The sequence below is a fragment of the Eptatretus burgeri genome, chromosome 8, assembly GCF_056783735.1.
Source record: "Eptatretus burgeri isolate ZD-2024b chromosome 8, Ebu_testis_v1, whole genome shotgun sequence".
NCBI classification, from domain to species: domain Eukaryota; kingdom Metazoa; phylum Chordata; class Myxini; order Myxiniformes; family Myxinidae; genus Eptatretus; species Eptatretus burgeri.
In genome coordinates this window covers 90,925,129-90,949,794 of record NC_140968.1, presented here as the reverse complement: position 1 = coordinate 90,949,794, position 24,666 = coordinate 90,925,129, and the positions used below count along the sequence as shown (strand labels likewise).

At 43.3% G+C, this 24,666-nt stretch overlaps 1 protein-coding gene across 1 annotated transcript in view; it reads right to left on the bottom strand.

Annotated features, from left to right (window-relative positions):
* Window positions 1-10,750: 10,750 nt before the first annotated feature.
* IQCK (IQ motif containing K) overlaps window positions 10,751-24,666 on the bottom strand; it is a 130,975-nt gene continuing 117,059 nt past the window's right edge. The window contains exon 11 of the transcript XR_015061143.1: window positions 10,751-12,058. The gene's annotated coding sequence lies outside the window, so the exon portion shown is untranslated. The remainder of the gene's footprint in view (window positions 12,059-24,666) is intronic.

Below are 24,666 nucleotides of genomic sequence, written 5' to 3'. Positions count from 1 at the left end.
ATATGTTTATATATATATATATATATATATATATATATATATATATATATATATATTTTATATGTGCATATATATTCATATTTTTTATGGATATATATATATATATATATATATATATATATATATATATATATATATATATATATATATATATAAACATATATATGTATATGTATATGTTGAATGCATATATATCAAGATCGACATATATGCATATATATATATATATATATATATATATATATATATATATATATATATATATATATATATATATATATATACATCCATATATCCATAACAATGTGGATAACCCCATCCCCTCTCAGGTTACTGAACACATGGCTCAGAATCTCTGCACAGTACCGGATGAAGACTACACAGTGTACCAAACACTGGATCTGAGGCTTGCTTTCTGCACTTTTGTAATAAGTGGTGCCTTTCGTGAGTTTCCTGACTTTAGACAAAAACTAACAATCTTACAGCCATATATTTTCAGCAAAATGTTGAAAAATTTTGCTTACCAGAGAGATATAAACAATTTTTATTTAGGTGCACGTGGTATTGACTCACGTATTCTCAATAGTATTGAATCAGGGGGTGAATAATTGTTGACGCCAGATATTTCAGCTTCAAATTTCATTAATTTGTAAATATATATATATATATATTTATTGAATCGGGTCATGGAGTAAGCGTGCTTCTTTGGTTGAATTTAATATTCCTGGCTGGTGATCAGCAAGGCAGAGACAAGACAATGTACTCACTTGGCAGGTAGTGCAGCAAGCGCTGTGATGGGACTGAATCGGTGCCCCCCCCCCCGGCACTCTGTGTGTGTATACATATATATATATATATATATATATATATGTATATATATTTATTTTTTCTTCTTCTTCTTTCGGCTGCTCCGTTGGGGGTCGCCACAGCGGATCATCCATTATGATCCGCATAATGATTTGGCACAGGTTTTACGCCGGATGCCCTTCCTGACGCAACCCTGGTCACCTCTTACGACACAGGGATGTGGTACACCTATTCGAACCGGGGCATACACCGGCCCAGTACACTGGTACTCACTTCGCCGACCTCGGAAGGATGACAGGCTGAGTCAACCTCCTGGTGTGTATTAATTCAAGCAGCCAATGGGGCTTGAACTCAGGACCTTTTGAATCCCAAGCCACTATCATAACCACTATGCCAACACCATGCTCATATATATATATATATATATATATATATATATATATATATATATATATATATATATATATATATATATATATATATATATATTATACATTCAGTTGCCTCTGGCACTCTGTGCTCAAAGATGGGTAAAGTGCTCCGAAAGCAGTTTAACGACAAGGATTTTCAACTGGGTCGTTTTACTTTGCCATTGCAGGCTGGAGTCGGGTGAGGAATTTGAAACTTGTTCAAGGTACCGATGACAATTCACCGACTCTTCAAGAAAAATACAATGTGATCTTCAACATTCACCAAATAAATGTCAGCGTACAGGACACCCAGCTTAAAGTCTATAAGAGGGATGGCGCACTTTAAGATCCAACCTCAGATCATCAATTCGGATTCAGACCAGGTCACTCTGCCTTCAACATGCTGCTTCTACTCCTCTAACAATGGATGGAGGCCCTCAATAACAGACATGAGATCAGGGCTGTCTCTCTGGACATACAGTATCTTGAGCTTTCAATACACTGTGACATCCTGCCTTGCTCTCCAAACTCTTTGACTGCGGCATCCAAGATCAACTCCACTCTTGGATAACTGACTTCCTCCACTCTCATAGCCAACAATCCCTTCTTTACTCCATTGGCCCGTTCCCCCACCCCGCTTCTTTCAACAATCTCTCCTTTGCACCATCGGTCCATTCCCCCCTCTGCTTTTCTCAATATACCAATAACCCCTTCACCAAACCTCATTTCGCCAATCCCTCCTTCACTCCATCAGTCTTACCTTCAACCCCACAGCTGTTTGGTTGGCCCTCGCTCCTGCTGCATCCCTCTCCGTTTTTACTCCATTTGTGCATTGTTTAATTGGACACATTTGGTCCATCTATGGTTATAAATCCTTCGGGCTAATCAGATAACCTTCATCGCATGGGACCGTGTCCATTCTCGCATGCATGTCCATGGCACAAAGCACGACACTTGATATTTATGGCCTGTGGGACGGCGCCTCTCATTTGATATAGTGCAGCACTACAGAGAGAATTTGCGCATGAGGGAGGGACTGGGGGCGCTTTCCTTATCCTTCACCCGTGAGGGGAGGGGCCGAGGGCCACCGTGACAGTCCCCACAGAATGACGCGGCATTTCCTACAAGCTGCATCATTGACCCGCCCACATAGAATGTGGAGCAATGGGAAGGACGCTTGTACGAGCCAAGATGGAAAAAGCTCAATGAGGATGAAGAAGAGAGGAGTGTACGGGAGAGAAAGCGATGTCCTGTTTGGAGAAAGGAGCCTCGAGAGTGTACGGGACAGAGTTGCCTCAGAACCTGTCCTTGTCCTAAAAGCTTGGCCTGAGAGAAGCAGAAAGGAGCTCAAAGCTTGTCCTATGAGGAGCAGAACGCTCAGAGTGTTGAGGAAAGAAAGAAGAAGCTGAGGAAGTGATCCTCATTGATGCCAAAACACTTGTCTGGCAAGGGGCAGAGGTGTGTGCAGTGCATGTGATTCGAGGGAGGGAGCTCATCGTGCAAAGGAGGGCAGTGTGGAAAGCCCAGGATGTGGTTTAGTTTGTGTGAATCTGCTGGATACTGGGATCCAGCAGAAACGGAGCGAGCTGCCTGCCATTGCATATGTTGCACGCCGGAGAGGACTTGCCCACTTGGTCTGGACACCTCAGAGATGCAACTGTGCATCCAATCACATCGCCACTCCACAGCCCATCTTCGTCATCCTTTCCCCTCCCCCCCCCCCCCATTCTCTAGTATATTTGGACTGGTGCAACCCCGTTTGGTTGTGTGAGTTGACGGAGAAAATAATCGACCCTACTTTTCTTTTCTTCTCAAATTCTTCTTCTTGTCCTCTTCTCCCCTGATTGAATGATAACCATGCCTCGTGTGTAAATAAGATTGTATGAGAAATAATATGTGCTGCAGTTAAGTCTGGTCTTACTTGCCTTTTGCTTTCTTGTCTGTAAATAATCGCTTCTAAATGATTGCTTGTGTGTGTAAATAAATAATTGTTTGTTTTTTCCAATCTGTCTCGATTGGCCTTGCCTTCATTGGTCCGACACAGTGTACAAGTATAGTTAGACGGTAAGTTGTACCCCACCTTATTTGCTCTGTTAGCCAGTGCTGCACCTACCTGTTCTGCTCAGCAAAAGATCATCAGGTGTGGCGTCAAGGGTATGGCCTCAAATTAGGTTGTTGTGCCAATTTAAAGGTATCACGGAAACATCGAAGTGTAACCCTGCTAGTGCAAGGCTGGTAGTCTCAATCAGGCAGCTGTGGCTGTGTAAGAACTCCAGCCCGTTGGACCGCAGAGTTATCTGTGGTCGACAGCCTTAGAATCGGGTGTTCGGGAGAAATTAAAGTGCTTCCCCTCGTGGTGAGCCTCCAATATGTTAAACGAAAGGAGCACACTGACCCTAGATGTGACATGACACTGACGTTGTGCACATAAATTTTGCCGACACATCACCTCCAAATTAGGATGGCATCCGTGTGGCACTCAGGTCTTTGCAGACTGGGATTTATGCCTTTCTGGTCACGAATAAATGAAAGCAGAGCCATCGATCCAGATTTCACCCTTGTTATGAGCTCATCAGGATGACATTCTGCAAATTGTTTATTCGTCACCAACGAAGCTCATTAATAAATACAAAATGAACCCTCTAACTTGACAAGGCAGCAGAACACAGATCGAGTCCCATCACAGCACTTACTGCACAACCTGTTAGCAACAAGTGTCGTCTGCCACACATAAATATTGTCTCTGCCCTACTGATTAATTGTTAGAAGGTTTGTAATCAGAAATAACAAATTAAACATATGAAGCACACTGACTCTAGATGTGACATGATACTGATGCCATGCACATAAATTTTGCCGACACATCACCTCCAAACTAGGATGGCGTCCACGTGGCACTCAGGTCTTTGCAGACTGAGATTTATGTCTTTATGGTTACAAATAACTGAAAGCAGTCGTCGATCCAGATTTTACCCTTGTTATGGGCTCATCAGGACGACATACTGCAAATCATTTAAACATGACCACACTAATTCATGTTTTCTCCCCTTTCATTTCTATTTGTGTCTGTCTACCACAAGTTCTGTACCATTTATTTATCATTCTGTCCATCCTTATCTCCATGGACATTTTGATAAATCTTTTATTTCAAAGAAATATTTTCCCACCTTCCTGTCTTCCCTGATGTGGAGAACCGTTAGTCTCGGCATTATTTGAATGATCCTTGGAGGATCATAATATTTTAATGTGAACGCATCCCAGTGCAAATTGAAACATTGTTTCTGTCAATCACAGAGGTCTTTAGAAATCCAGCACAAAGCATCTGCGTTCGCTGGTCCCATGACGCAACAACTGGTGTCGGGTAGTGAGATATTGGACCTGGGTTTGAACCCCATCCTGCTGACAATTGGTATCAGTAGTGTAGGATTTGTACCCATAACCCCCGAGATAAATTAGAAAATTCAAATTTGTGTCAAAAACGCAAAGATTTTATTTTAAAATTTGGTCATGTGGGAAATGTAGACAAAATGGCGGATGTCCACAAAACCGGAGATCGTGGCGAACGAAACTCGGAGGCAAGTTCGCTGCGGGACAAGGCAAAGAAACTAGGCTCGGAACCCCACCCCCCCCCCCACTCCTGCACGGCACAAACAGGTGGTGGGCATAATGGAGACCAGGTCATGGTCAGGGGAATTATGGTACAAATAATGGGTAAATTTAATGAAAATAACACAAAAATAGCTGAAAGTAAAGCAGAAATGGGAGACATGAAGGGGGAAATGAACAACAAAGATAATGTGGGAAAAGGAAATGAAGGGAGAAATTAATAATTTGGAAACTAAACTTGATGACCCTGGAAGACGATACTTTGTTTAAAAATGCACAGCAACTCACTTGAAAAGTAACAGATTTTTAAAATATGGGAGATGAGGGCACAGGAAGGAGAAGTGAATTAAAATGATAAAGAGAGCCAAACGATGTGCTTAATCTGGATGTAATAGTTTCCACATCTATTCTAAGACTATCGTGGGCAGACTATTTAACGTGGACAGACTCATAGAGGAACACAAGACGAACATGAGAACAGACAGTGGTGTGTGCCCTGATGAAACGCCAGGAAGCATGATGCAGGCTGGTCTTGCAGGACAGCAGATGCCAATGACATTTTACAGCAGGCTCATCTTCAGACCCTTCTCCACAGTTCTGACATGTCTTGTCTGGCATGCCGGGTGTCTCTGGGTATTTCCACCATGACATTTCCCCGAGTCTCCCGTGCATGCGCTTACTGTGGCATCTCTCTCCATGGTCCTCTGTGCCTCTCTCTCTCTTTCTCTCTCTGGCTGTGTGCATGTGAATGCCACTACCTTTTATAGCCTGTCTCCTCCAATCCCTACAGAGAGGTCTCTCTCCCCCTTCACTCCCTCCCTCCTGTCTCATGAGTGTTGCACATGCGCTCTCATCACACTGAGGTAGCTCACTTCGATGCACAATTCTGCCAGAGCATGGGCGAAGTGTCGTCCCTCGCTCATCTGGATGCGCAATGTTGAAGCGGAGTTGTCCAGTGTGAAAGGACAATGGGGGTGATTTGAGTTATAAACAGATGGAAACAAAAACGGTACTTGGTAGAACGCATACCTCCGCCAAGCTAAGCAGTTTACATTTTGCTTCCCACCGATAGGCCAGACCTAAATCCAGACTTTAACCAAAATCTAATCGGCTAGTTCTCCACCAAGTTTCGGCCGAATCCATCCATAACTTTTTGAGATATTGTGCTATGTATTGTTTTTGGCTCTATCTCTCAATGGTGAAGAATCACTTGTTAAATAATTTTATTATCTGGATCCGGTTCCTGATCTTCACGAAAATCTATTAAATTCGTCTTTGTCAAACACCCAACCTGCCCACCAAGTTTCGTTCGAATCTACCCATAACTTTTTTAAATGTCCTGCTCAAAGACAGACAAACAGGGGTGAAAACATAGCTTCCATCCACCTTCAGTGGCAGAGGTAAAGATGGAGAAGAGACAGACAGACAAGAGGGTTACGATGGTGGGAGGGAGGGTTCAATAGGGGTGGGGTGAGTAGAGGGAGGGATCCTCAACATCTGATCCTTGTCTTTACTAAATGGTGTTGCAAACACGTTTTTTGGTTTGTTTGTTTGTTTTTTAAATACAATGTCAAGGCTCATATAATAGCTCACACGGAGAACGTATAACAAGGGGGAGCAGGAGACAAGAGGGACAGGAGACAGAAGCACAAAACAGTGGAGAATAGACACATGAGGAGAACTGTGGAAGGGAGAGGGATGGGATGGGGTACACAGGGTGAACAAGATGGACACTACATGAAATTTCAGGAAGGAAAGCAGGGATTATGAAGAAGGTGGATTTGGGGTGGATTAACGGGGGTATAAAAGATCATGGTTTTGGATGGGGGAAGATAAGAGATGATGGTGATCAGCTATTTTGAAGACCTGAAGGGAAGAGTGGGATTGAAGAGAGTGTGGGAGTTTGTTCCAAAGGTGGGAACAAAGAAGAATGAAAGAGTGAAGGTGAGCAGTGATTCTTGTTTTGATAGTTTAACCAGAAGGAGGCTGCTCGTGGACCTTGAGTGCCCTGCGGAAATATTGGTAGGACAGATAGCAGACAGAGCAGGGGGGCGAGGCCAGAGAGGAGACAGTCGAAGACAGAAAGACCACTGACCTGCCTGCGGTGAGAGAGTGAGAGACCCAAATACTCAGCCTCACCGCGGGAGATAACAATTATCTTAATTGCCTTGGTTTCCACAGCATGAAGCTGAGAAAGGTGAGAGGCAGGAGCACCAGCCCAGAGGGGAGAGCAGTACTCCATCAGGATGTGGATGAAAGCTTTGTATGTGGTCAGGAGCTCAGGTGTGCCAAGGGAGGACTGCACAATGGAGGATGCCCAAATGGCAACTGGTTTTGTAGGCCAGCTTGGAGATGTGGCTTTCCCAGGAAAGATCATGGCAGATAGTGAGAACCAAAAGTTTGAATGAAAGGACTTGTTCAAGAGGATTGTTGAGAAACTCGATTGGGGTGAAGGGGGGGGTGGAGGGTGGTTTCAGACGTTCCTTTCAGAGAGACATTGTGAGAGTGTGAGATTTGTCAGGATTGAAAGGCATGTTTCACGTGTTGGACCAGTTTGTGATTTTATCCAGATCTGCAGAGAGTGAAGAAGCTGCTGCTTGCTGATCTGAGGGATGACAGATGGTACGGCAGAGGGTGAAGTCATCACCAAAGAGATAAAGAGGATTTTCCAGAGTCGGAGAGATCATTGATGAAAATGAGAAAAGGCACTGGGCCCAGAACACTGCCTTGAGGAACTCCAGCCTGGACAGGAAGAGGGGATGAGAGAATTTTATGAAGGGTCACATGGCAAGAGAGGAAGTCTGCGAGCCAAGAGTGGAGTTTGCCTTGGATAACATAGGAAGAGTTTGGTGAGCATGGCGGGGTGCCAGACATATCGAAAGCACACGATACGTCTAGGGAGATGGCTCTGATCTCATATCTGGCATTGAGGACCTCCACCCATTGTTGGGAAAGCAGGAGTAGCAAGTCCAGGGTGGAGTGACCTGGTTTGAATCCAATTTAATGTTTTTGCAATTGTTCAGGCCCTATTTGTACCTGTATCATTTTCCTGTGTGGTATTTTCTATTTGCACCTGTTTTTGGACATTCCTTGCAAGGTGAATTAGAGATACTTTTTCAGGTTTGTTATGTCCATGTTTATTTCCAACATGAATCCGGTAGTCTGTTGAGCATTTCACAAACTCAGCTAGTCCAATACTCGTCACTCTGTGCACCTCGAGTTCCACCAGGCCGCTCCCTCCCTCTTGTCTCAGCAGGTACATTCTAGGGAACATTTTTTGGTGGAACATTTTGTGCATGGTTTGGAGTTTTCTTGTTTTGATGTATAACTTATTAATTTCTGATTGGGGCCAATTTATTATTCCACAGCTGTATTGGAACACTGGCACTGCAAGTTGGTTCATGACTGATTTTGTTTCTTGCGTAGAGGTACATTTTCAGGATCAACTTTGTTCAACATAGGTAATCTTTGGCGATTGTTTTGTGCATTTGTTTATGTCATATTTGGTGTCCTTCTTCTACTCAAGGTTATTTGTATGATGCTTCATTTTTGGTTCACGAGTCCGTAAGTGACCACTATATTCATTATGGGTGTCTGTCTGTCTGTCTGTCTGTCCCGAGCATAGCTCCGTGGGTTTTGATCCGATCCTGATAAAATTTGGGTGGGAGGTTTATATCATGATCTAGTTGTGTTTTCCTGAGAATGGGCGTGCTGCGCCCATTATGGACGGAGCCACGCCCAAAAAACGTGTTTTTAGGGGGTAGCCAGTTTCAAGTTACATCTTCTCCGAGGGGGGTTGTTGCATCTGGCAGGGGTTTCGGTATTTGGTTAGCCCAATGGCACCTGCATAGCCCCACGGAGCTCGATTTTTCATTTTCATCCCAAGGTCAAGCTTTGTATGTCACAAAGTGTGACCTTTGTAAGGTCACAAGGTCACGAACTTAGAAAATGTCAAAAAAATCAATAAATTGGGCATCGAGCTCCCAGGGTTTTCAACTGTTTTGAATGAAAGTTGGTATGCAAGTCGTGCTCTTCGAGTACTACAACTTTCATCATTTACGCTTTTCCCGATTCCCGCCATAAAAAAATAAAAAAGGCGAACTACGTTTAGGATTTCGCAATTCGTGGTCGATTTGTAGTGCTCTTCGATTACTACAACTTTCATCATTTCCGTTTTTCCCGATTCCCGCCAGTTTGCCCGTGGCGTCCCCTCAAAGTTCAAAAAATAAAAAAGGCGAACCGTGTACATTGCTCGTGAACCATCGCCGTCTCCAGACTTGTCTAACTACTTTATTGTTGTTTCAAGGTCAATTTTTATGTTGTCTGTTTCTGTTAGATTGTCTCCCTTGAAGATCCCACACTGTCTCCTCACATTTGGTATTTCGATATTTCCTTCTGATTGCTGTAATACCAATGTGGTATTCCAGAGCTCCATTGCTTTCGCAATCAGTTTGATTATTTGGGGATTGATTTTATATATTTGCATGCATTTTATCATTCATGACTGTGGAACACTGTTGAAAGCTTTCTTATCATCTATGCAGGTGGTGGACAATTTGGTTCTTCGCATTTTGCAAGTGAAATCTTATTCAGTAGTAGGTAGTCAATTGTTCCATAATAACCTCTCTTACATCCCTTTTGTTCTGCCTCTAAACCTCCTTGTTGTGTTAGGTGATGGTACATCACTTCTGTGTGCTTCCTGTTCGAAGTTTGTATATTGTTGCTCGACGGAAAGTTTTTGTGAGGAAGTTGGGTTTCTTCAAATGTTGGGATAAGAAATGCATTTCCTTCAATGAGCCACTCATCCACTGCCTTTTCCTCTTGGATCAGTTCATTCCAGTGTCCTGGCGTAGTGATCGTGGAGAGCATTAAGTTGTTTTAGCCAGAAAATTGGAATTCCATCTGGGCCTAGGATTTTGAAGTTTGGCATTTTTTTGAAGTTGTTTTCTAATTTTTTCTTCATCAATAATCACCAGGGGAATTTCCTCTAGATGTTGCTTCTTCTTTTCCAAGTGTGGGATCCATTCTGCTTCCTTGACATATTCCTTTCGATGTTCAAAAATTCCTTTCCAGAATTTTTCTAGCTTTTCTTTTTCAGGGGGAGTTGACATATTCTGCTTTTGTTTCTCCAAATCACGGTAGAATCTGTTCACGTTACTCTCAATCATGTGGTTTTGTTTTCTCCTGTTGTTTGCCTCCATATATATATATATATATATATATATATATATATATATATATATATATATATATGTTACTAAAACCCTCATCTTGTATGTATGGATGGATGTATGGATGGATGTATGTATGTTCCCGAAGTACAGCCAAAACGGCACACGATAGTGCAAAAATTTAGGGCCACCTTACTCACCATTCTCCTACGGTGTGCAGTATTAAGTTTCGTTCAAATCGGGCAACGAAAAAATTATTAAACAAATCAATTCCCGATTCAGTCAAGTACTCTTTGGGAGTATTTGATCAATGCAAACAACCTCAATGGTATAATTCGCTGGAGCTATCTTTTTTTTCTTTTGAAATGATTTTTTTCATCAACCGCTGTCACAACGGGTTCACGGGTCATCTCGTGTGTATGTATATATATATATATATATATATATATATATATATATATATATATGTATATGTATATATGTATGTATATATATGTATATATATATGTATATATATATATATATATATATATATATATATATATATATATATATATATATATATATATATATATATATATATATATATATTGTGACGTCCACGGGACTTGAACAGTCCCGCCAACGTAGAATGAGCCGAAACGATGGAGGCGGTTTATTTATTTACAACCCAAACATGGCGGTTCTAATCGCTCTACCGCAAACGGGACGAGGAAGGTGGCACGAGTCACTTTTCACTGAGTTGATGATGTTTATTTGTTTTTTATTATTACCAGAAATAACAAGACTCAGCAAGAAGAGGGATCCGGGGCGATTCGACGGGATGGTGTGGGATCGGGCGTGGGGAAAAACACAGACAATTCCAATGAATATACAGTTCTCAATCCCTCTAAGGCGCCAAGCACGCACACACACACACACACACACACACACACACACACACACACACACACACACACACACACACACACACACACAAAACGTAGCTATTTCTGGTGGTCAGGCTGGACCGTGGTGTGGACGCAACTGTCCCTGGATTGGCGTCGGACGAGCTGGCCTTGCTCTCGTCAGGGGGGGGGGCAGGAGAAACTGTGGTGCTGTCGACCTCCTGGTCTTGGCCCAAGTCCGCTCATAGCCGCCAGGGAACCAGTTCTGGCGCCAAGTTGCGAGCAGGAGAGGGAGGCAGGTCCGCCCGCCGTTCGACCCCGTACTCCGAGTCAGCAGAACCCCAGAGCCAACCAACGTGAGGCACGAGGCTCAGCAAGGCTCCAAGACACGATCAAGAACACGATCGAATCAGCACAACAACAAGGATGCTCCCCGCGCAACAGCCTCTATACCAAAAAAACACGATCTTTTTGGTTGTAATCTTCTTCCTCTTCCTTTTCGACCCCCAAACAGAACCTTTTTATCCTTGGTCCTCGTCACTTCCAATCGAGCCGTTTATTGGCCCACCGCCATCGCCTTCTGCCAATCGTGATCATGGGGCAGATCCATCCGCTGCACTGTCCTGTGACGTCACGGCCAGTCTCCAGAGAATACCAAAAAGGGGTTTACGCAGACACACTTACCCTATCCCGTGTCCCTATCTAATTACGTGACAATTATCATTTCCCCCCTTGAAGAAATGAACATTTACTAGACAACTTATCACCACTGAATTGCTACTTATTACATCGAGATCCTGGTAAACTCGAACAGCATGGCATACCCAATTAAACATCCTAATTACCCTTTGAATGCATACCCCCCCCCTCAAACGTAACACTGCCCCCTCCTCTGGTACCGCAGCTCCTGCAAGGTATATCACAGGCGCTACCGTACCAGCCTTAACACTTACTGACTCACACCTAATTAACCTAACGAAATAAAGTAGGAGGGGCAATGGGCAGCGAGTCGCAGCTAACTTACCTATCCTGCTTAATGTACTACCCCCTTATGGCCTTATCCTCGCCTAAACAATCATTCGTTTTTTTTTTGTTTTTTTTTATCACATGAGAGCACTGAGCGAAGTTGCACTCCATCCTCCGGATCATCGCTCTTGCCCAGCACTCTTCCAGTGATCTGGGGAGGGGAAACAAAAGGTTCCATAAAAACACAACACTTATAATTTACATTCCTACTCTAAGCCTTAACGACACTATTCACAGGATATTTACACTTGACCGCCTCCCCCAGTGGATGCTAATAGACCCAGCGTTACCTGGGGAGCCAATTTTCAAATTTGCTTGCCCCAAAATTATGCGGACATCATGCCCTTGCTGCACCTGTCAAGTTGTGCGGGATCGGGTGGGACTCACATATCTTCACAACACTCACACCATGGTCATCATCACATTTCTAGGTCATGGTCCTCATTTTAATCATGCAGGCTGAATCCCGTCATGGCCGTGGGGTGGGTTACCACAAGATGATGGGGGGCATCTCAGGTGCAACCATGCCCACAGGTAAGCTTTAGTCCAACCCGGACGTTTCTCCGCCCCGCTCCCTTTGATTCCCTCCCCCCTGGTAGCCATCAGCTCTAATCCCGTACAACACTCTGGAAGGGGTCTCACTGGCCCCTCTGGCCTTCCTGGGTCGCCAAGGTCCTACCCGCCTTGGTCGCCCAACCAGACCCTCTCCCAGTTGCCTCCAGACACTGTCACCATTAGCCACCAGGTGGTGAATCTCCTTGAAGGGGGTCGCAATTCACGCTCACCGTGAGCTTCAGCAATCCCTGTGGACAAGCACATCATCCCCACCCACAAAACCCACATGACTCCCCCACCCCATCGGCCTTACATGTGACACCTGCATTTCTAACACTTCGCCTACCATGACCTTCCCTGTTACCACACCATGTCCAATAAAAAAACAATGTGTGCACCATACATTTCACTTCTTCACTTAAAACAACTCACACAGCGCTTCTCACCCGATCCACGCACCAGCCATTGGACAGCTACTCGTGCCCGCTTTGTTACTATATATATATATATATATATATATATATATATATATATATATATATATATATATATATATATATATATATATATATATATATATATATATATATATATATATATATATATATATATATATATATATATATATATATATATATATATATATATATATATATATATATATATATATATATATATATATATATATATATATATATATATATATATATATATATATATATATATATATATATATATATATATATATATATATATATATATATATATATATATATATATATATATATATATATATATATATATATGTATATATATATGTATATATATATATATATATATATATATATATATATATATATATATATATATATATATATATATATATATATATATATATACAGATATATATCTGTATAGATATATATATATACAGATATATATATATATATATATATATATATATATATATATATATATATATATATATATATATATATATATATATATATATATATATATATATATATATATATATATATATATATATATATATATATATATATATATATATATATATATATATATATATATATATATATATATATATATATATATATATATGTATATATATATATATATATATATATATATATATTATTGCGGATTCGCGCCCGCCGGCGTGCTGACGGCCACGTAACTCGAATCGCGGCACGTCGCCCACCGGACGGACAATCCAGTCGTGACCCTCTCGGACTAACGCCGGGAACCAGTCACGGGTGGACCTTTCGGTCTCACCGCGATCGAGCCAATCAGCCCCCGCGTGGGATAGGGTTGCTCGCCAAATTCGACCTACCTAAGTACCCACGCGGAGGGTAGACCGGGCGATCGCACCTCGCCGCAGGTCGACTTCGGACACGGGCCACTTAAGCGACCCGTTCCGTACTATCGGGATAACCGAGCGGTGTTATCGTCGACCTCGACGGTTCGATTAATTATCGGGCGTATTCAGCCCACTACCAACCCTTTACGTGAAGCAAGATGAGGATTCAATGAAGGAAATGACGAAGCGAAGCGGGAAACAGTTCAACACAAAGCACATTTATTCGCGACGAACGGAAAGCACACATATTCAATTCCACCAAAAGCACACAGAAAAGAAAAACACAATTCAATTTACACAAAAAGCAAATGCGACAATGCAGATCTAATACCGATTACACGAGCACACGGCAACACTTATACAATTTTACTTCACAGACGGCGCCGACAACACATACCCAAAACCAAGGAAAAGAATACCCTCAAAGATGAGGCGGGCCTGAGGCCGAGACCGGGTCGGGCCTACCCGTCTGGTGATGAGACGCGGAGCGGCGATGGTGCCTCAACTCCGCGGGCCTCGCGGGCAGTGTCTGGTAGGGGGTGGGAAAGGGGCCCCCTTGGTCGCACTATCTCAGCGCGGGGGGAAACAGGAGGGGTTGCTGATGCTCGGGGTATAGAGGATTTTTATTGCCCCGCAACGAGCGTCTCCACCTCGGCCAGGTCGCGCTGTCGGCCTCCCTGGGGTGCAGCTCCCTGCACGACGCGAGCACCCCCTCGTCTGCCCTCGCCGCCTCTCCACAGCTCCGTCCCCTCCGTTCCGACTCCAACGCACACGACGACCAGCTCCTTCTTGCCAACTCCACCGCCCGCGAAGTCTTGATTCTCTGTTCCCTCTCGACTCTCCTACTCTCTGGACTGACGAACACCGTCGCTTTTATCAGCCCCGTAGCTTCGCCCTCTCATCTTTGACCCCCTCCCTTCGACCTTTCACCTCGCTCCCCATTGGCCCGAGAAAAAGTGGGCGTGAATGCTTTTTGATCCATAAATTTGCATATATCGATCGCCCTCCAACGCCCTGGGGGCGGGGCCAATTCGCCCCTCGCTCATCGATTGGACGGCAAAAAGTGGGCGTGTGTCGTTTTTGATCCGTTTTTGAAGCACAAAATCCGTGATTTTGTACACGCTGTTCGGCGCGCGCCCTGCACGAGTCCAACACCGGTACCCACAAGCGGCGCAAGAACGGTGGCGATGCGACGGTTGCGAGGTGTGACGTGAAGGTCGTGGCGGTTGTGGTGAAGCGGCGTTGTGGTTGGTGGTTGATGTTGTGATTGGTGGTGGTAACAATGGCGGTTGGTCCAAAATAAAGATAGCAAAAGAAAAACGGCTATCCTGAAGAGTCGCAGCACGCATGAATGACATGTATTCCCACTAGACAACGGGTTTGGGCCTAACTACACATGTACTTACCGAGATACCTCACCTAAGGGACCTGAATGGTGGTTTGCGAATTTGGTAAGCACAACAATATATACAGATATATATATATATATATATATATATATATATATATATATATATATATATATATATATATATATACAGATATATATATATATATATATATATATATATATACAGATATATACAGATATATATATATATATATATATATATATATACAGATATATACAGATATATATATATATATATATATATATATATATATACAGATATATATATATACAGATATATACATATATATATATATATATATATATATATATATATATATATATATATATATATATATATATATATATATATATATATATATATATATATATATATATATATATATATATATATATATATATATATATATATATATATATATATATATATATATATATATATATATATATATATATATATATATATATATATATATATATATATATATATATATATATATATATATATATATATATATATATATATATATATATATATATATATATATATATATATATATATATATATATATATATATATATATATATATATATATATATATATATATATATATATATATATATATATATATATATATATACATATATATATATATATATATATATATATATATATATATATATATATATATATATATATATATATATATATATATATATATATATATATATATATATATATATATATATATATATATATATATATATATATATATATATATATATATATATATATATATATATATATATATATATATACAGATATATATATATATATATATATATATATATATATATATATATATATATATATATATATATATATATATATATATATATATATATATATATATATATATATATATATATATATATATATATATATATATATATATATATATATATATATATATATATATATATATATATATATATATATATATATATATATATATATATATATATATATATATATATATATATATATATATATATATATATATATATATATATATATATATATATATATATATATATATATATATATATATATATATATATATATATATATATATATATATATATATATATATATATATATATATATATATATATATATATATATATATATATATATATATATATATATATATATATATATATATATATATATATATATATATATATATATATATATATATATATATATATATATATATATATATATATATATATATATATATATATATATATATATATATATATATATATATATATATATATATATATATATATATATATATATATATATATATATATATATATATATATATATATATATATATATATATATATATATATATATATATATATATATATATATATATATATATATATATATATATATATATATATATATATATATATATATATATATATATATATATATATATATATATATATATATATATATATATATATATATATATATATATATATATATATATATATATATATATATATATATATATATATATATATATATATATATATATATATATATATATATATATATATATATATATATATATATATATATATATATATATATATATATATATATATATATATATATATATATATATATATATATATATATATATATATATATATATATATATATATATATATTCGGCGGGCACGAATTCACAACAATATATTTATATATATATCTATATATATATATATATATATATATATATATATATATATATATATATATATATATATATATATATATATATATATATATATATATATATATATATATATATATATATATCTCCTTGAAGGGGGTCGCAATTCACACTCACCGTGAGCTTTATATATATATATATATATATATATATATATATATATAAATATATTGTTGCGAATTCGCGCCCGCCGGCGTGCGAACGGCCATGTAACTCAAATCGCGGACGTCGCCCACCGGACGGACAATTCTGTCGTGACCCTCTCGGACTAACTCCGGGAACTCATCACGGGTGGGCCTTTTGGCCTCACCACGATCGTGCCAATCGGCCCCCCGCGTAGGATAGGGTTGTTCGCCAAATTCGACCTACCTAAGTACCCACACGGAGGGTAGACCGGGCGATCGCACCTCGCCGCAGGTCGAGTCCGGACATGGGCCACTTAAGTGACCCGTTCCGTACTATCGGGATAACCGAGCGGTGTTATCGTCGACCTCGACGGTTCCGATTAATTATCGGGCGTATTAAGCCCACTACCAACCCTTTACGTGAAGCAAGATGGAGATTCAATTCAAGAAAAGACGAAGCGAAACGGGAAAACAGTTCAACATAAGACACATTTATTCCGCGGCACACGGAAAGCACACATATACAATTACAACAATTATGCACCAAAAGCAGATGTTACAAAAGAAACACAACAATGCAGATCTACTACCGACTACGCGAGCACACGGCAACACTTACACAGTTTTACTTTACAGACGGCGCCGACAACACATTTACTCAAAAGCAAAAGAAAAGGGCCACCGTCAAAGACAAGGGGGCAGACGGGGCCTGTGGGCTGCGAGACCGGGTGGATCCTACCCGTGTCTTGTGATGAGCCAGAAATGTGGCGGTGGTGCCCCGACTCCGCGCTCCTTCGCGGGTTTCGTTGGCACTGCTTGGAGTGGGGTGGGAACGAGGCCCCCTTTTCGCACTATCTCAGCGCAGGGGGGAAAAAGGGGGGAATTGTTGATGCTCTGGGGAAAGAGGATAGCTGGCTTGCTTGGGTCCCGCGACGAGCGACTCCACTGCGACCTCGTCGCTGACCGCCGTCTTCCTTGCCTCGGACACGAGGTATCCGGTCCCCCTCCCCAATTCTCCTCAGCCGACTGCAGCAAATCACCTCGACCGCGCTCCACGCTTCCTCTCTCTGCAGCTCCCTGACAGACTCCGAACCCCGACAGACTGCCACTCTCCAGACCCGACTTGACTGCCTCGACCTTCCTGACTCCAACTCACTGCCTCCAACCTTCTCTCCAACTCAAAACTGACTCTCAACTCTTCTCCAACTCGCCTTGACCGAAAAACTCCCTGAATTCGCCCCGCGCTCGGCGCTTTATAGTGGTGTAGGAGAACCCATATGCAAATTTCTGGATCAGAACGAGCTCGGGGGAGGAGCCACGCTCGCCCATTGGACGGAGAAAAAGGGGCGTGAATCTCCCCTGATCCTCAAATTTGCATATATCGATTCTATTCTGACGCGCCTGGAGGCGGGGCCAAACCGCCCCGCGCTTGCTGATTGGACGGATCAGAAGTGGGCGTGTATCATTCCTGATCCGACTTCTCCTCGGAAAGGCCGCTATTTGCACCCGCGGCTCGGCGTGCGTCCCGCACGAGGCCAGGACAGCCTGACGCTCGGTGCCCACAAGCGGTGCGGGAATGGCCGGAGAAGGAGAGGTGAAGGTGGTGAAGGGTTTAAAGTGCTGGTCCATGGCCATGGCGACGTTTGGAATGGCGGTGATGCGATGTTTGCGGGAGCGAGTTGTGAAGGTATGGTCGTGGCTGTTGGCGTTGTTGTTGTTGTGAAGTGGCGTTGCGGTTGGTGGTTGTTGTGTGATGGCGGTTGAGATGTGGTTGGTTCAAAATAAAGATAGAACAGAAAAACGGCTATCTTAAAGGGTCGCAGCCCGAATGAATCACATTTATTCCCTCTAAACAACGGGTTTGGGGCTAACTACACATGTACTTTCAGAGATACCTCACCTACGGGACCTGAATGGTGGTTTGCGAATTTCCTCAACCGCAACACATATATATATATATATATATATATATATATATATATATATATATATATATATATATATATATATATATATATATATATATATATATATATATATATGTTGTTGTTTTTAATTTTCCTTGCTATCATTTATATTTTGAGTTTGTTTTCAGCACCCAAGCACTCGAGGTCTTTGTCTTCGATTTTGTATTTGTTTTATATATATATATATATTATATATATATATATATATATATATATACAACATATATTTTATATATATATATATATATATATATATATATATATATATATTTTATATATATATACAACATATATTTTATATATTTTATATATATATACACCACATATATTTTTATATATATATATATATATATATATATATATATATATATATATATATATATATATATATATATATATATATATATATTGTTGTGGTTACCAGATTCGCAAACCACCATTCAGGTCCCTTAGGTGAGGTATCTCGGTAAGTGCATGTGTAGTTAGGCCCAAACCCGTTGTCTAGTGGGAATACATGTCATTTATACGTGCTGCGACTCTTTAGGATAGCTGTTTTTCTTTTACTATCTTTATTTTGGACCAACCGCCATGATCACAACCACAACATCAACCACCGACCACAACCACCGCTTCACCACAACCGCCACGACCTTCACGCACACCTCACAACCGTAGCATCGCCACCGTTCTTGCCCCGCTATGGGCACCGATGCTGGACTCGTGTGGGGCGCACGTTGAACAGCGTGTACAAAATCACGGATTTTCTGCTTCAAAAACGGATCAAAAACGACACAAGCCCACTTTTTGCCGTCCAATCGGTGAGCGAGGGGCGATTTGGCCCCGCCTCCAGAACGATCGATATATGCAAATTTGTGGATCAAAAAGCCTTCACGCCCACTTTTTCTCGGGCCAATGGGGAGCGAGGTGAAAGGTCAAAGGGAGGGGGTCAAAGGCGAAGTTACGGGGGGATAAAAGGACCGTGTTCGTCAGTCAGAGTCAGTCGGAGTCAGCAAAAAGGGAACGAAGAGTCAAAAGGGGAGAGTCGCAAACAAGAACAGGTCGGAGAGTCAAGAACGAGAGAGTCAGCAGAACGAGGTCGGAGAGTCAAGAAGAGGAGAGTCGGAACGAGAGAAGGAGCAGAACGAGGTCGGAGAGTCAAGAAGAGGAGAGTCGGAAGCAAAGGGTCAAGACTTCGCGGGCGGTGGAGCTGCTCGTCGTGTGCGTTGGAGTCGGAACGGAGGGGACGGAGCTGTGGAAAGGCGGCGACACCAGACGAGGGGGTGCTCGCGTCGTGCAGGAAGCTGCACCCGAGGGAGGCCGACAGCGCGACCTGGCCGAGGTGGAGACGCTCGTCGCACATAATAAAGATCCTCTATACCCCGAGCATCAGCAACCCCCTCCTGTTTCCCCCCGCGCTGAGATAGTGCGACCAAGGGGGCCCCGTTCCCACCCCCTGCCAGGCACTGTCCACGAGGCCCGCGGGTTGCGGGGCCATCGCCGCTCCACGTCTCATCACCAGACGGGTAGGCCCGACCCGTTCTCGGCCTCAGGCCTACCTCATTCTTGAGGGTATTTCTTTTCCTTGGTTTTGGGTATGTGTTGTCGGCGCCGTCTGTGAAGTAGAATTGTATGTGTTGCCGTGTGCTCGGTAGTCGGTATTAGCTCTGCACTGTGTTTTCACTTTTATGTTTGCTTTTTGTGTAAATGGAATTGTGTTTTCTTTTTTTTGTGTGCATTTGGTGGAATTGTATTTGTGTGCTTTCCGTTCGTCGCGAATAAATGTGCTTTATTGTTGAACTGTTCTCCCGCTTCGCTTCGTCTTTTCCTCCATTGAACCCTCATCTTGCTTCACGTAAAGGGTTGGTAGTGGGCTGAATACGCCCGATAATTAATCGAACCGTCGAGGTCGACGATAACACCGCTCGGTTATTCTGATAGTACGGAACGGGTCGCTTAAGTGGCCCGTGTCCGAAGTCGACCTGCGGCGAGGTGCGATCGCCCGGTCTACCCTCCGCGTGGGTACTTAGGTAGGTCGAATTTGGCGAGCAACCCTATCCCACGCGGGGGCTGATTGGCTCGATCGCGGTGAGACCGAAAGGTCCACCCGTGACTGGTTCCCGGCGTTAGTCCGAGAGGGTCACGACTGGATTGTCTGTCCGGTGGGCGACGTGCCGCGATTCGAGTTACGTGGCCGTCCGCACGCCGGCGGGCGCGAAGACCGCAACACTGGTGTCAGGAATGGGATACAAATTCATCGCCCTCCTCGCGGCACTGGTATTGGAGAGCGGGACAACAGGCTCTCCTGTCTCCAGCGAAATTCACGGGAATCGGTCCAGGGGTGAGAGAAGCGACCCCCGATTCCCTCCAAATTACGAGCGAGTTAAATTAACCCTTCACGAGAAGCAAGATGGCGTCTCAAGGCGAGCGGGAGCCGGGGGTATTAGAAATGTATATGTGTAGTAATGTAGAATCCATGGTCCAGGATGGAATACCCGAGCAGGAAATGTTGATTGTGCAGGAACACGGACTCGCCCAACTGAACCCAGGGCCCGAGGTGGGTGCGGCAGCGGCCGCGGTGTATGACACCTCCCCCCCTCTCCACCAAGACCCTTCCCCAACCCCTGCCGAAACGGCTCACTTGAGTGCATCCGACATGGCCCAGCTATTCACCATGCTGGCACAAATGAATGCAGAAATAAAAAGCATGAACGAAAAGATTGATGCGAGTACACAGCAAATGAGGGAAGAAACGAAAAAGCTGCGGGGTGAGACGCAGAACATGGGCCGATGCCTGCAGGCGGGCATGAAGGCCGTTAGCAGGGAACTCGGAATGGCGACTCCACGTGTGGGAGCAAACGAGCTGGAAGGGGGTGCAACGGCTGACAGGCCCGCGGTGGAGGCGGGTAAGGAAAAAGTAATTCGGGAGACAAGAGACGAGGTGAAAGTAATTGCGAGGGAAAGAAAAGAACAATTAATACGGAGAGCAAGGATGAGGTACGCGGAGATCATGAAAGAGCAAGGAGTGAAAAACAGGGAAGGACGGGAGCGACTTAAAGAGAAAGCAAGGTTGACCTACATAAAGATAAGGGAAAGACGCCAGAAAGAAGCAGAGACCAATAAACACGATGAAGACGGGGTAAGTGACGCGCACACACACACGGAGGTCGTGGAGGATAATGGGGGTGAGCTCGCGGACCGTGCAGGGACCCAGTGCGAGCACCTGGATGGCCTCCTCCAGGAACGAGGGGAGGGAGTCTGCCCCCTTGAGGCGAGTCACGACCAGGTGAGTTCGGTCGTGCTTTGCGAGGTTGAGGGGACGAGTGCTGTGGACGGGTGCACGGAGAGCTTGGGGGGTATAGAGGCCCCGGAGACCCTTGTGGGGACTCGAATCCCCAGTGTGGTTGTCCCTGTGTGTGTGGTGCAAGGCGTGAGTGCGTCCCCGTGTGTGGAAGCGACCCCGTGTGTGAGTGGTGTGGTGGCGATGGTGCCAGAGTGCGTGCTTCCCAGCACGCCGGGTGTGGATGAGGCACCGTGTGTGAGTGAGGCCGTGTGTGTGAGTGAAACGGCCAGTGTGAGTGCGTCCCCGTGTGTGGAAGCGACCCCGTGTGTGAGTGGTGTGGTGGCAATGGTGCTGGAGTGCGTGCTTCCCAGCACGCCGTGTTTGGATGAAGCACCGTGTGTGGATGAGGAACCGTGTGTGGAAGAGGCCGTGTGTGTGAGTGAAACGGCCAGTATGAGTGAGGAACCGCGGGTGAGTGCCCCCGCGTGTATGAGTGAGGGACGTTGTGTGGAAGAGACCGCGTGTGTGAGTGTCGCCGTGTGTATGAGTGAGGTACCGCGGGTGAGTGCCCCCGCGTGTGTGGATGAGGCACGGTGTGAGAGTAGTGAGGCACGCGTGAGTGAACGGCCGTATGCAAGGTCGCTGTGTGCAAGGGAGACCGTGTGTGTGAGAGAGCGGTATGTGAGGGAGATGTCGGTTGGCATGCGGGAGCACGCAGCCGCGTCTCCCGGTGTGAGTTTAATGGTGTGGACTGTGTGCGTCGTAACACGCAGGTATGCGTGTGTGGAATGGAGACGGAGACGGCGACATGGGAGAAACGAAAGCCGGGCAGCGGCTGTAGTTGTTTCGCGGACCGTGCCGGGTTCACCCAGCAGTGAGCACGCGGTTCGTGCTGTGCAACGCACGAGACCACCACGTGCTCGCTTGCGAGAGTGAAGTCCCGGTCCGGAAACGCACGCGGTGGATTTGCCGATCCCGCGGACGGACAAAGTTTAGGCAGGTAAACGGATTTGGACCGGACGGGTTCTCAACGCGATCGTGTGTGTTAAGCTCCAACGGGCAAAGCACATGTGTTCGCGTGGGGAACCCCTCGAGACGTGGTGCTTGTTTTTTTTTTATGCGCACGGTGACGTCATGGCTGCACGTGGGGTTGGAATCCGGCAGGAGGGGTATCTCTGCCGGATGGTCCCGTCCAAGGAGGGACGAGGAACACGTGCAGCTGCATGACGTCACGGGCAGGTGTAAAGTGCGCGAGCTCTGAGTTGCCGCGCAGGTGCTGCGCATGGGGAAAAAAAAAAAAGAAGCAAGCCTCACTTTCGGGTGCACAGGATTCCTGGGCAAGGGGTGGAAGACCCCCTTGACCGGGGCACAGGATGGAAACTAGTTAGGGGGAAGGGTTAGCTTAGTTAGACCGACTTCATGGGGCAGGGGTAAGTCCTCATGGAGTCCATGGAATGGATTAGTTAGAGGGATTGTAGCCAGATTTAGGTGGGGAAATTGATTAAAGAGATTAGGAGACAGAGACAGACTTTGGATGTGTAGAGGGGACGTAGCTTAGCTACGTAGTGTTAAAAGGAACGTGCTGTAGTTTAAGGGACGACGTGGGAGCACGAGTTAGTTAGGGGATGCAGATAGAAGGATGGCAGAGTTCAGTGGTGTGTGTGTTGAAGAGTTGTGGGTTGTGAGGTGAGTACATGGTGAGTGAGTGAGGCCAGCGGGTCTGTGTGTGTGGAGCGAATGGGGACTGCATGGTGCGATGAGTGATTGGGGGGAGGAGTGACTCCCGCCCAAGGGACCCCGGGGTCAGAGTAAAGTGAGTTAGCTGGGTTAGTCAAATTGAAAAATGGAGGTCGTTTTGTTGTTGGTGGGAAAGTAGGCTCGAGACCCATTTGGAGGGGTGCAGGAGCCCTGTTGACGGGCTTGGGAGCGTGGCTGCGAAAGGTGAGTATCGCTGAGTGGGTACCCCGGGCACCAGGCTAGTCGGCCGCGGTAGGCCATGGGCCCATGGGGGGCCGGGATAGAGTAGTGGGCACGGGTGCGCCTGCTTGGTGCGGGGGCCCGGGGCGCCATTAGCCGCGTGGGCAGTGTTGTGGGCACGGGTGACCCTCGGAAAGGGGCCCGGGAGGCCGGCCTGCCACGTGTGCGTTTCAGGGGAGGTGCCATGGGGGGCACTCCCCGGTGTTAGGGAGCTGGTAGGCTCGGAGGCAGTGTAGTGCCCGGGGG